The following is a 12,504-nucleotide window of genomic DNA, read 5'->3' as shown; positions in this document are numbered from 1 at the left end:
AGAGTTCAAGTGTCGTGTTGACCACAGATCTCAAGTTCTTAAGAGAGTGGGGGGCAGAGCCTCTAGGCGGTTTAGCTCACATGCTGCTCAAATTCTGCCTAGTTAATTTTTTTTTAACTCCGTTTGCATGCTTTACCGCCCCCATTGATCTCAGACGATGTGCACAGTCAAAGGCATTCATGAGTCTGTGGTTTTACAAACTTCCTTTAGCATCTTCCCATAAAACGTGTGCCCCCCTCTCTATTCAAACCTAGCCCAAACCTAGGACCATCTTTCAGAAGTACTCCGCGGCCTGTCATGATGTCAGTTCTTGCACGTGGGCGTGCTTCCACTCATCCTGAAAAAGCACACCGCAGCAACTCTCGGGCAAAGGAAGGACCACCCCATCGTGGGATTTCTGGGGAAATTATGAGCACGTTCTTGTTTGTGGCGGTGAGCGAAGCAGGTGACCCGCCAATAGAAGCCTTTAGAGAAAGAGAGCCAGGAATGCTAGAATTTTCTGCAATGCTCAGGACAGTCCCAGACGATGATGAATTGTCTCTTGGGACTTTTGAATGTCCCACCAGCCATTCATGAGGAAGATGAACTTATTTATGATTATCTAAGATCAGAACTTAATAACTTTCGGGAATTATCCTATATCCAAGTTCCCAGGAAGGTAGCCGCCGTGTACTTTGTTTTTCACTTGGGACTTCCCCAAGAGGGATTAACCACATAAAATAATAGGAGAAAAGGTCATGCTACCCGTGGGATGTAAGTTACCCATACAACACAGTGTATCAGCCTGCATTTGTAACTGTCTCATGCAAACATGTAACAGAAGAGATCTAAGACAGCTTTAAGGTAAAATGAATTACCAAGTTTGGGGAAAAAAAAAAACAACAAGAAATACAGGGAGCTCGTTTGATTTTTATTATCGTTTTAATGCTTATTTTTGAGGAGAGGGGAGGGCACAGAAAGAGGCAGGAGGACAGATATCTGACGCAGGCTCTGTGCCGAGAGCAGAGAGCTCAACGCGAGGCTCGAACTCCTAAAACTGTGAGATCATGACCTGAGCCAAAGTCTGGCTCTTAACCAACTGAGCCACCCAGGTGGCTGCTCTAAACATGGTGCGTATTGTTGCCACCTGTGGTGGTTGATTTTGTGTGTCAGTCGAGGGGCGGGCAGGATGCCAAATGATGTTTACCTGGTTAAGCATCATGGCTGGGTGTTTCCAGAAGAGAATGGCATTGGGGTTGGTGTACTGAGTAAGCGGACCGGTGTGGGTGGGCACCGTCCGATCCACTGAGGGCTTGCATAAAATGAGAAGGCAGAGGAAGACTGAATTTGCTCTCTGCCTGACTGACGGAGCTGGGACATCATACTTCCGCCTTTCTCAGGCCTTCAGACTGGCATCTACACCATCTGCCTCTGACTCTGAGGCTTTCAAACCACACCGCCAGCTTCCCTGGGGCTCCAGCTGGCAGAGGGCAGGTGACAGGACTTCTGGGCCTCCACAGTCATGTGAGCCAATACCTTATAATAAATTTCTTTATATAGATGTCTGAAATATAAAGAAAGATATCCATATGTTCTATTTTTCTGGAGAACCCTAATACATCACCCTACATGCATATTTTAATATTTTATAACACGTGGTAAAAACTCTCTCCTCAACATCCCATATCGAAGTTACACATCTGGGTTTTTCCCCGTTGTTTTTCAGTCATACTCGGATGCTAGCTTCAGCACTCTGAAATTGGCCTCGGCCCGGTCTGCCCACGTGGGTTAACATTTATCCTTCTTTCTGCTATCTTACTAAGAATTCTGTTCTTTTTTTTTTTTTAATTCTGTTCTTTATCGCTAACTGCAATAATTTAGCTCCCACCTCTGCTCCTTTTGTTTTTTTCGTTTTTGGGTTTGTTTGTTTTTTTTGCATTTCTTATACAGATGGCTTCTGATTTTCTTACCTCTCTTAAATATAAACATGATTATAAAAATGTTCAGGCATCTATTACGTCTTCTAATATATTCAGCCTTGAAATTTTATACGATGAAATAGATATTTTATTATAATTTAAAAAAAAATTTTTTTAACTTTTATTTTTTTATTTTTGAGACAGAGAGAGACAGCATGAATGGGGGAGGGCCAGAGAGAGAGGGAGACACAGCATTTGAAACAGGCTCCAGGCTCTGAGCGGTCAGCACAGAGCCCGACGCGGGGCTCGAACTCACGGACTGCGAGATCATGACCTGAGCTGAAGTCGGACGCTTCACCGACTGAGCCACCCAGGCGCCCCTATTATAATTTTTTTGTAGCTTATATTACAGTGAAGGTCTTACACTGGGCTGGAAGATAGGACAAACCTGGTTTTGCCACTAACTGGTTGTGTCCTGGTAAGCAAGTCACTGCCTTTCTCTGCGTGTCAGTTACATCACGTGTGAAATAAGAGAGCCAGACCGGAGACTTTCTAGGTTTTCTCCCAAATGCATCACTCAAAATTTCATATAAGATAACATGGTGGATAAAGGACTTTACTTCTAAACCCATGCTATTCCTTTGACCTTTTTAGGAATTATTTTTATAAGTTTTGTCTACATACTTGCTTTTCTATGGCCTTGTCTTTTTTTTTTTTTTTTTTTTTGAGAGAGAGAGAGAGAAACGAGTGGGGGAGAGGTAGAGAGAGAGGGGAACACAGAATACCAAGCAGGCTCCAGGCTCTGGGCTGTCAGCACAGAGCCCGACGTGGGGCTTGAACCCACGAACCACGAGATCATGACCTGAGCCAAAGTCAGGTACCCAACTGACTCAGCCACCCAGGCACCTCTTCTGTGGTCTCATCTAAGCCTGTTTGCTAATACAGTGTTCTTAATACACGTACTGGTGAGCAGTCCCTGACCTTCAAAGAAGGGTTGTTTGTCATATTGGTTATGCCGTAATTTCCCTCTCCTTAATACAAACACTCTGTTTCCTGGCTGTGGGTGAATCATTCCAGAAATGTTTGCTTATGAAGAATTCAATATAGATTGAGGTATTAGAAGCCACAGGAACATCTGGACTCCCCAGAGACCATGGAGCATCTAATAGCCGACATTTCTTGTACATATATATGAAGAAGGAATTGACCTACGGGAAGGGAAACACTCTAAATTAAGCACATCTTTGGGAATTAACAGAGCAAGAGAAACCCCATCCTTGTGTTCTGGAACATGAAAAATTGACTTAGCTTTATATCTCAATATTTGAGATTGAATTCATGCAATAAAACCATATTCAATAACTAAAAAAAAAGAATATGCTACAGTCACCTGTATAAGAATAGTTATATATAATTAAATTAAGTATAATTAAATATAATTATTTTTATGAGTACAGAGTGTCAGCCTGTTGTCAATTAGGCAGAGAACATGAGGTCTTCATGTACTAGATTGTTTCTTTTTCTCATTAAAAAACAAAATGGGGGGGTGCCCCAGTGGCTCAGTCGGTTAAGCGTCCAACTTCAGCTCAGGTCATGAGCTCTTGGTTCATAATTCCAGCTCCATGTCAGGCTCTGTGCTAACAGCTCGGAGCCTGGCGCCTGCTTCAGATTCTATGTCTCCCTCTCTCTCTCTCTGTCCCTCCCCAACTTGTGCCCCGTCTCCCTCTCTCAAAAATAAATAAACATTTAAAAAAATTAATGGGTTATTTTTAGGCAAAGAAGGGGTAATGCTTTAAAAAACTGAATCCTATTTAAACTTTTATTCCATGCGATAGTTGTACATTATTTTGTTTTACAGTTTCCAAGTGTAATCTTTACTTTCAAACCACAGCTTTATTATTATTTAGTTTTTCACTTACTAAGTTTTTTTTTCTAATTAGAAAATCATTATAAGACTCCGTTGTCTGACAACAATATTTAGCGTATTTGTACAAATTATGGATTCTAATTCACTATTTAGCTCTCTTTGTATACAATGACTAAAAAGTGTATATTTTAATTTTATCGCAGCCTGGAGAGATTTTCTTAACTATTTTTTTTTTTTTTTTACTTCTTAGAGGTTTTTTAGTATAGGTGCTGCCGAAGCAAGCACTTCTTAGAGTCTTTTTTTAAATCCTTTACCCTCTTTTGCATAGAAGGGCTAACCAATTTCTTGAAACCGATTGAAATGGAGCTCCAGTGTCTTGAGAGACTTTACAAACCTGTATCCCATAATGCCCTCCAAGGATGGTGCATCAACCCAATTCAAAGGAAACCTAAAGGAGATGTTTCCTTCATTATCCTTCATAAATCTAACTTAATCTTGAAGAACAGGGAGCTTTTACAACTATATGGCTTCAGCATTTGAAACTCTTACATTTACTGGGGAGGGGGGGGGATTGGGCAGTAGAATCTAAGCCTTTCTTTAAATTTGAGAATTCTAGAAATCTACACACCGATTCACCTCTGTACACTTTGATTCTCTCCAATGTTCTTTTCTTGGAAAATACATAGGTCCCGCAGATATGATGCCTTTGAACCAAAAAGACTGAAGCCCCCGCTGGTATTCCAGCATCCTCCTGGATTTCCCTACTCCCAGCTCTCAATTCATAAGGGCTTTCACTAGAGGGAAAAGAATTTGCTCAAACGACGAGAAAACAATTTTTAATTCTTGGATGAGTGAGAAATCCATATGCATGACTTTTTATCCAAAGAGAACGTTGAAAAAATACGTCCATTAAATTATTTTAAAAGTCATATTCACATAGTTGCCCTGAGCTTTCCATGACCCAGGCCTTCTCCAAGAGGAGACAAGGGGTAAGGTTGGAGGGACACTTAATACAGCGGTTTTCTACAAAATGTGGACAGGGTGTAGAGAAACCACAAGTGACAGAATAATGTCCCAAAGCTGTTAAATCGTAACCCTAGAAGCCTGCATAGGCAAGTGAAGAGTGGCTCCCCAGACCCAGAAGAAGAGAGTTGCATGGAGAGGGCCACTTGGACAGTTGTGACCCATGGTCAAGGGACCCACCGGCCCTTGGCGAAAGCACAGGGAGGAAACTGAGGCAATAAATCATTTGCCCTTTTTTCCCCTCCAGTTTCCTAACAGGGTGTCCTGTTGTTGGAGACCCATCAGAAGCCAGAGAGCTAGGGAGCCTGTTGATGAAATCCATAAAAAGACTAGTCTCCAGGGACACAAGAGAATAGAGAAGGGTGGAGAGGAGATCTGGAGGGGCAGGTGAGACATAGCCAGCAGGACCTCTGCCCTGCTCTGTACCCCGGGAAGGTGACCAATGTGGACTGCGTCATCTGTACTCCCTATTCTTGTCCTTCTGGTGGTGTTCAGCCAATGAAATTGGAAGTCAGGAGGAAGGAGAAGTCCAAGTTCACTCTCCCCTTTTCTGCTCAGTTTTGGCAGTAGCTGTGCGGAATAGGCAGCTGAATTGGCTACAACTCTTGTTACTACAGTGACACAGTTATTGCCTCTTGCCCCTTAAGGGCTTAGGAGAAGTAACAGCTTCCCTGTAACAGCTTCCCAGTGTGTGCCAATGTGGTTCTCATGACCCCCGCCCACACTTCTGTAAATAGTTCCTTCATTAATCTACAATGAAACACTTTTTTAAATGTTTATGTTTGAGAGAGAGAGACAGAGACAGAATGTGAGCAGAGGAGGGGCAGAGAGAGAGAGGGAGAGAGAGAATCCCACGAAGGCTCTGCACTGACAGTGCAGGGCTTGAACTCACAAACTGAGATCGTGATCGGAGCCGAAATCAAGAGTTGGACGCTCAACCAGCTGAGCCACCCAGGTGCCCCTACAATGAAACACTTAAGACTGCATTCTTGGGGTGCCTTGGGTGGCTCATTCAATTGAGCGTCCGTCTCTTGATTTTGGCTCAGGTCATGATCTCACGGGTTCATGAGTTCGGGCCCCACATCCAGCTGACAGTGTGGAGACTGCTGGGGATTCTCTCTCTCTCTCTTTCTCTCTCTCTCTCTCTTTTTCTCTGCCCCTCTTCTGCTCACACTGTCTCTCTCAAATAAAATAAACTTTAAAAAAAGCTGTATTCTGTTTTCTTTTGGGGCCCCATGTAATACAACAATGCACAGAAATATGCACAAAGATATGCAAAAGCCATCAGCATACCTGGAATGGATGGGATCCGTGTAAAAAGACTAAAACTTATTTTTTTTTTTAATTTTTATGTTTATTTATTATTTTTGAGAGCAAGAGAGACAGAGCACGAGTGGGGGAGGGGCAGAGAGCAAGGGAGATACAGAATCCCAAGCAGGCTCCAGGCTCTGAGCTGTCAGCCCAGAGCCCGACGCGGGGCTCCAACTCACGGAACGCGAGATCATGACCTGAGCTGAAATGGGCCGCTTAACCAACTTACCCTTCACCTATTTCACCCATCCCCACCTTCAGGCCACCTCCCTACTGGCAACCATAAGTTTGTTGGCTATATTTAAGAGTCTGTCTCTTTTCTTTGTTCATTTGTTTTGTTTCTTAAATTCCACATATAAGTGAAATCATATGGTAGTTGTCTTCCTCTGACTGACTGATTTCACTTAGCATTATACCCTCTAGTTCCATCCATATTGTTACAAATGGCAAGATTCCATTCTTTTCTATGGCTGAGTAATATTCCATTGTGTGTGTGTGTGTGTGTGTGTGTGTGTGTGTGTGTGTGTGTATCTTCTTCACCCATTCATCTATGGATGGATACCTGGGTTGTTTCCATATTTTGGCTATTATTAATAATGCTACGATATACAGAGGGTGCACATATCTTTTTCAATTAACATTTTTATATTCTTTTTTTTTTTAAGTTTATTTATTTAAGTAATCTCTACACTCAACCTGAGGCTTGAACTCACGTTCCTGAGACCAGGAATTGTATACTCTTCTGAGCCAGCCAGGCTCCCCAGTGTTTTCATATTTTTTTTTCTTTTTTGAGCCAGAGACAGAGCACAAGCAGGGGAGAGGCAGAGAGACAGAGACAGAATCTGAAGCACAGATTGTCAGCACAGAGCCCAACACAGGGCTCGAACTCACCAACCATGAGATCATGACCTGAGCCGAAGTTGGATGCTTAACCAACTGATCCACCCAGGCGCCCCTCATATTCTTTAGGTAAATACCCAGTAGAGGAATTACAGGATGATATGCTAATCGTATTTTTAATTTTTTGAGAAACCCCCCCACAGTGGCTGCACCAGTTTGCACGTCCACCAACAGTGCACAAGGGGTCCTTTTTGTCCACATCCTCACCAACACTTACTGTTTCTTATGTTTTTTTATTTTAGTCATTTTGACAGGTGTGAGCTGATATCTCATTGTGATTTTGATTTGTCTTTCCTTAATGATTAGTGATGTTGAGCACCTTTTCCTATGTCTGGTGGCTATCTGGATGTCATCTTTGGAGAAACGCCTATGTCTTCTGCCCATTTTTTAATCGGATTATTTGTGGTTTGGGTGTTGAGTTGTGCAAGTTCTTTATATATTTTGGATACTAACCCATTATTAGATATGTCATTGCAAATATCTTCTCCCATTCAGTAAGTTGTCTTTTAGTTTTGTTGATGGTTTCCTTTGTTGTGCAGAAGCTTTTTGTTTTGATGTCATCCCAATAGTTTATCTTTGCTTTTATTTCCCTTGCCTTAAGAGATATATATTTAAAAAGATGTCACTACAAACGATGTCAGAGAAGTTACTGTGTTCTCTTCTAGGATTTTTATGGTTTCAGGTCTCACATTTAGGTCTCTAATCCATTGTAAATTTATTTTTGTATATGGTGTTAAGAGATAGTCTAGATTTATTCTTTTGCATGTAACCGTCCAGTTTTCCCAATACTATTTGTTGAAGAAACTGTCCTTTTCCCATTGCATGTTCTTGCCTTCTTTGTCGAAGATTTATTAACTATATAAACTTGGGTTTATTTCTGGGCTGTCTATTCTCTTCCAATGATCTATGTGTCTGTTTCTGTGCCAGTACCATACCGAGTTGATTACTACAGCTTTGCAGTATATCTAGAAATCTTGGATTGTGATACCTCCAGTTTTCAGATTATTTGTTCTAGTTCCATGAAAAATACTGTTGATTTTTTGACAGGGATTGAATTAAATCTGCAGATCGCTTTGGGTAGTGTAGACATTTTAACAATATTTGTTTTCCCAATCCATGAACATGGGATATGTTTCCATCTGTTTGGGTTTTCTTCCATTTCTTTCATAAGTATGTCATAGTTTTCAGAGCACAGGTCTTTCACCTCCTTGGTTAAGTTCATTCCTAGATTTGTTATTATTTTTGGTGCAATGGTAAATGGAATTGTTTTCTTAATTTCTCTTTCTGTTACATCATTATTAGTATATAGAGATACAACAGATTTTTGTATATTGATTTTGTATCCTGTGAATTTACTGAATTCATTGATCAGTTCTAGGGTTTTCTATATATAGTTTTCTGCAAATAGTGGAAGTTTTACTTCTTCTTTACCAACTTAGATGTCTTTCATTCTTTTTTTTTCTGATTGCTGTGGCTAGGACTTGCAGCACTATGTTGAATAAAAGTGGTGAGAATAGACATCCTTGTCTTGTTCCTGGCCTTAGGGGGAAATCTCTCAGTTTTTCACCATCGAATATGATGTTAGCTGTGAGTTTTTCCTATATGGCTCTTATTATGCTGAGGTATATTCCCTCTGAACCTACTTCATTGAGGATTTTTATCATGAGTGGACATTGTACTTTGTCAAATGCTTTTTCTGCTCCATTGAAATAATCATACGGACCTTATCCTTTATTTTGATGTGATGTGTCACACTGATTGATTTGCACATGTTGAACTACCTTGCATCCTAGGAATAAATCCCATTTGATGGCGGGAATGACTTTTTTAATGTATTGTTGGATTCAGTTTGCTAATATTTTGTTGAGGATTTTTGAATCTACATTCATCAGAGAGATTGGTCTGCAGTGCTCTTGTTTTGTTTGTTGTTGTTGTTTTGTTTTTGTTTATCAGTTTTTTTGTTTGTTTTTTTTACTTATTTTCTGTAGTATCTTTATCTGGTGTTGGTGTCAGGGTAACGCTGGCCTAAAGGGACAATCTTTTAAGGATATGCTGTTCTCTCTAGGTCAATAGGGGAAGGCAATTCATTCACTACCTTTCCTTACCCACTGCCTTCAGGTGAGCATCGTTTGGGGGATGGGGAGGATTAAACTAGACATACAGCCTCCATAATCAACGTTAGTCTCTTTAGAGTCTCATATTCTCTTATTCTTGCAGTTATTTCAAAAATCAAGGCAGGGGGTGTCTTATTTTGGTTTCCCCCAAAGCAGACTCTGACATAAGGATTTGGATGCTAGCAGTTTATTCAGGAGGTGATCTCAGGACTTACTGTGAGATAACGGAAAAATGATATAGGAAGAGAGAGAAGTCAGGGAAGTATGCATTCAGAAGTGGGTTACTGGTACAGGGAAGTAGGGGTCAGTCTTTCTGAGGACTCTGTAAAAGACAAATGAAATACACTTCAGGATTTTCCCTCTGGGGGTCAAAAAGCCAGAGTAATTATCCATCAATACCCACCTTTCCTTTGTTAAGAAAAAGTCCTGGGTTATTAACGTCCCAGCACCTTCAGCCTTCCCTTTCAAGCATCCTCAGGAAGAGACGCAGGAATTACCTGTTGATATGGGAACAGTCTGAAGATGACTTCCAGAATGGGCCATATCCAGAATGGGATATGGATGGGACATCAGTAGCATTTGCTGCCATAGGTTTGAACAACAATCCTCTCTCCTGTATGTCTCCAGTTCCTTCCAGGAAGTTGGTGCTATTTCTACAAACTCAATAAAAAGGTGGGCAATTCTGTCTTCTCCAGTGCCTGGTTAAGCCTGGTCCCCAAAAACTGAGGCTTAGTCACTGACATGTTCCTATTCAGATGCCTCTTAGTACTTCGTTCAATATGGATTGGTTCATGTCATACATCTTTACAAAAAGCTGTCAAGCTATTTTATGGAAGTCCACAAATTAGTACTAAAGTTCACATGAAAAAAAAAAACAAACCATAGAAAATAGCCAGAAAAATAATGAGAAAGAAAATACTATGGGGGGAAACTAGCCCGGTCAGATATTAAAACCTACTATGAAGCTTATAATTAAAACAATGCTTGAACTAACACATGTATAGATAAACGGACCAGTGGAATAGAAGAGAAAGGCCAGAATTAGGTCCAAATACATACAGAAATTTAACATGTGACAAGGATGGCATTTCACATCCCCAGAGTAAAGATAGACTGTCTAATACATGGTATTGGGACAACAAGGTAGCCTTTGGGGAAAATATAAAATCACATCCATACCTCACACTACACAGAAGCAAAACTTTACATGTATTAGGAATGAAAATGTAAAAAGCTAAATCACATACTGCATTATTCATAAAAAAAAACTAATAGTTTGGGGGAAGGAAGCACTATGGTAGGAAAAAGGCACATTGACACCAAATACTAAACTGTCTGAGGGGAAAATAAAGCCTATTTGGATTATTTATGAATTGTTGTTGTTGTTGTTGTTGTTGTTTTCAAATAAACCACACCAGTTCTAGAAGGAAATACAAGTGGATTCCTATTTAATCTTAGTCTTGGGAAGGCTTTCTTTCTTTTTTTTTTTTAAGTTTATCCATTTTGAGAAAGAGTGTGTGAGTGCAAGCGGGGGAGGGGCAGAGGGAGAGAGAGAGAGAGAGAGAGAGAGAGAAAGAAAGAAAGAGAGAGAATCCCAAGCAGGCTCCTCACTGTTAACACAGAGCCCAAAGCGGGGCTCGAACCCACAAAAAGTGAGATCGTGACAAGAACCAAAACCAAGAGTCAGATGCCTAGCCAACTGAGCCACCCGGGAGCCCCAAGAAAGGCTTTCTAACAAAGACTTAAACTCCATAGGTAGTTGTCTTGTTCTGTTTGGGATGCTGTAACAAAAATACCATAGACTGGGTGGCTTAAACAGTAGACATTTATTTCTCATGGTTCTGGAGCCTGGAAAGTCCAAGATTAAGGCATCTGTAGATTTAGTGCTTGGGAGAACCCACTTCCTGGTTCACAGATGGTCATCTCACTATGTCTTCACATGGCAGAAAGGGCTAGTGAGCTCTCTGAGATTATAAAGGTACTAATCCCATACATGACAAGGACAGGAAGTACTAATCCCATTCATGAGGGCTCCTCCCCAATCATCCTCAAAGGCCCCATCTCCAAACACCATTGCATGAGGAATTATATTTCAACATACGAATTGCAGGGCTGAGTGGGGATACAAACAGTCTATAGCAGTAGCAAAAGATTGATAAATTTTACTACAGAATTTTTTTAAGTTGTTTTTAGTGTTTATTTATTTTGAGAGAGGGAGAGTGTCAGCTGGGGAGGGGCAGAGACTGGGAGACAGGGACCTGAAGCAGGTTCTGCCCTTTCAACCCACAGCCCGATGCGGGGCCCAAACTCAAGAACCATGAGATCATGACCTGAGCCAAAGTCAGATGCTTAACCAACTGAGCCACCCAGGTGTGCCAGTACAGAACTTTTTTTTATTTAATATGAAATTTATTGTCAAATTGATTTCCATACAACACCCAGTGCTCATCCCAACAGGTGCCCTACTCAATACCCATCACCCACCCTCCCTTCCCTCCCACTCCCCATCAACCCTCAGTTTATTTTCAGTTTTTAAGAGTCTCTTATGGTTTAGCTCCCTCCCTCTCATAAGTTTTTTTTTCCTTCCCCTCTCCCATGGTCTTCTGTTAAGTTTCTCAGGATCCACATAAGAGTGAAACCATATGGTATCTGTCTTTCTCTGTATGACTTATTTCACTTAGCATAACACTCTCCAGTTCCATCCACGTTGCTACAAAGGGCCAGATTTCATTCTTTCTCATTGCCATGTGGTATTCCATTGTGTATATAAACCACAATTTCTTTATCCATTCGTCAGTTGATGGACATTGAGGCTCTTTCCATAATTTGGCTATTGTTGAAAGTGCTGCTACAATCATTACAAGTGCCCCTATGCATCAGCACTCCTGTATCCCTTGGTAAATTCCTAGCAGTGCTATTTCTGGGTCATAGGGTAGATCTATTCTTAATTTTTTGAGGAACCTCCACACTGTTTTCCAGAGCGGCTGCACCAGTTTGCATTCCCACCAACAGTGCAAGAGGGTGCCCGTTTCTCCACATCCTCGCCAGCATCTATAGTCTCCTGATTTGTTCATTTTAGCCACTCTGACTGGCGTGAGGTGATATTTCAGTGTGGTTTTGATTTGTATTTCCCTGATGAGGAGTGACGTTGAGCATTTTTTCATGTGCCGCTACAGAAATTTTTTAAGTGTACATAATTAAAAGCCACCATAAAAATCAAAAGATAGTAGTCAAATTTGGAGTAAAGATATCCCGGATGAAGTGTTAATATCCTGAAATATATAAAGGACTCTTTTTTTTAATGTTTTATTTATTTTTGAACAAAGCTCAAGCAGGGGAGGGGCAGTGAGAGGGGGACAGAGGATCCGAAGCAGGCTCTGCAATGACAGCA

Source organism: Acinonyx jubatus, chromosome D1 (genome assembly GCF_027475565.1).
Source record: "Acinonyx jubatus isolate Ajub_Pintada_27869175 chromosome D1, VMU_Ajub_asm_v1.0, whole genome shotgun sequence".
NCBI lineage: Eukaryota > Metazoa > Chordata > Mammalia > Carnivora > Felidae > Acinonyx > Acinonyx jubatus.
This window is presented reverse-complemented; position numbering follows the sequence as displayed.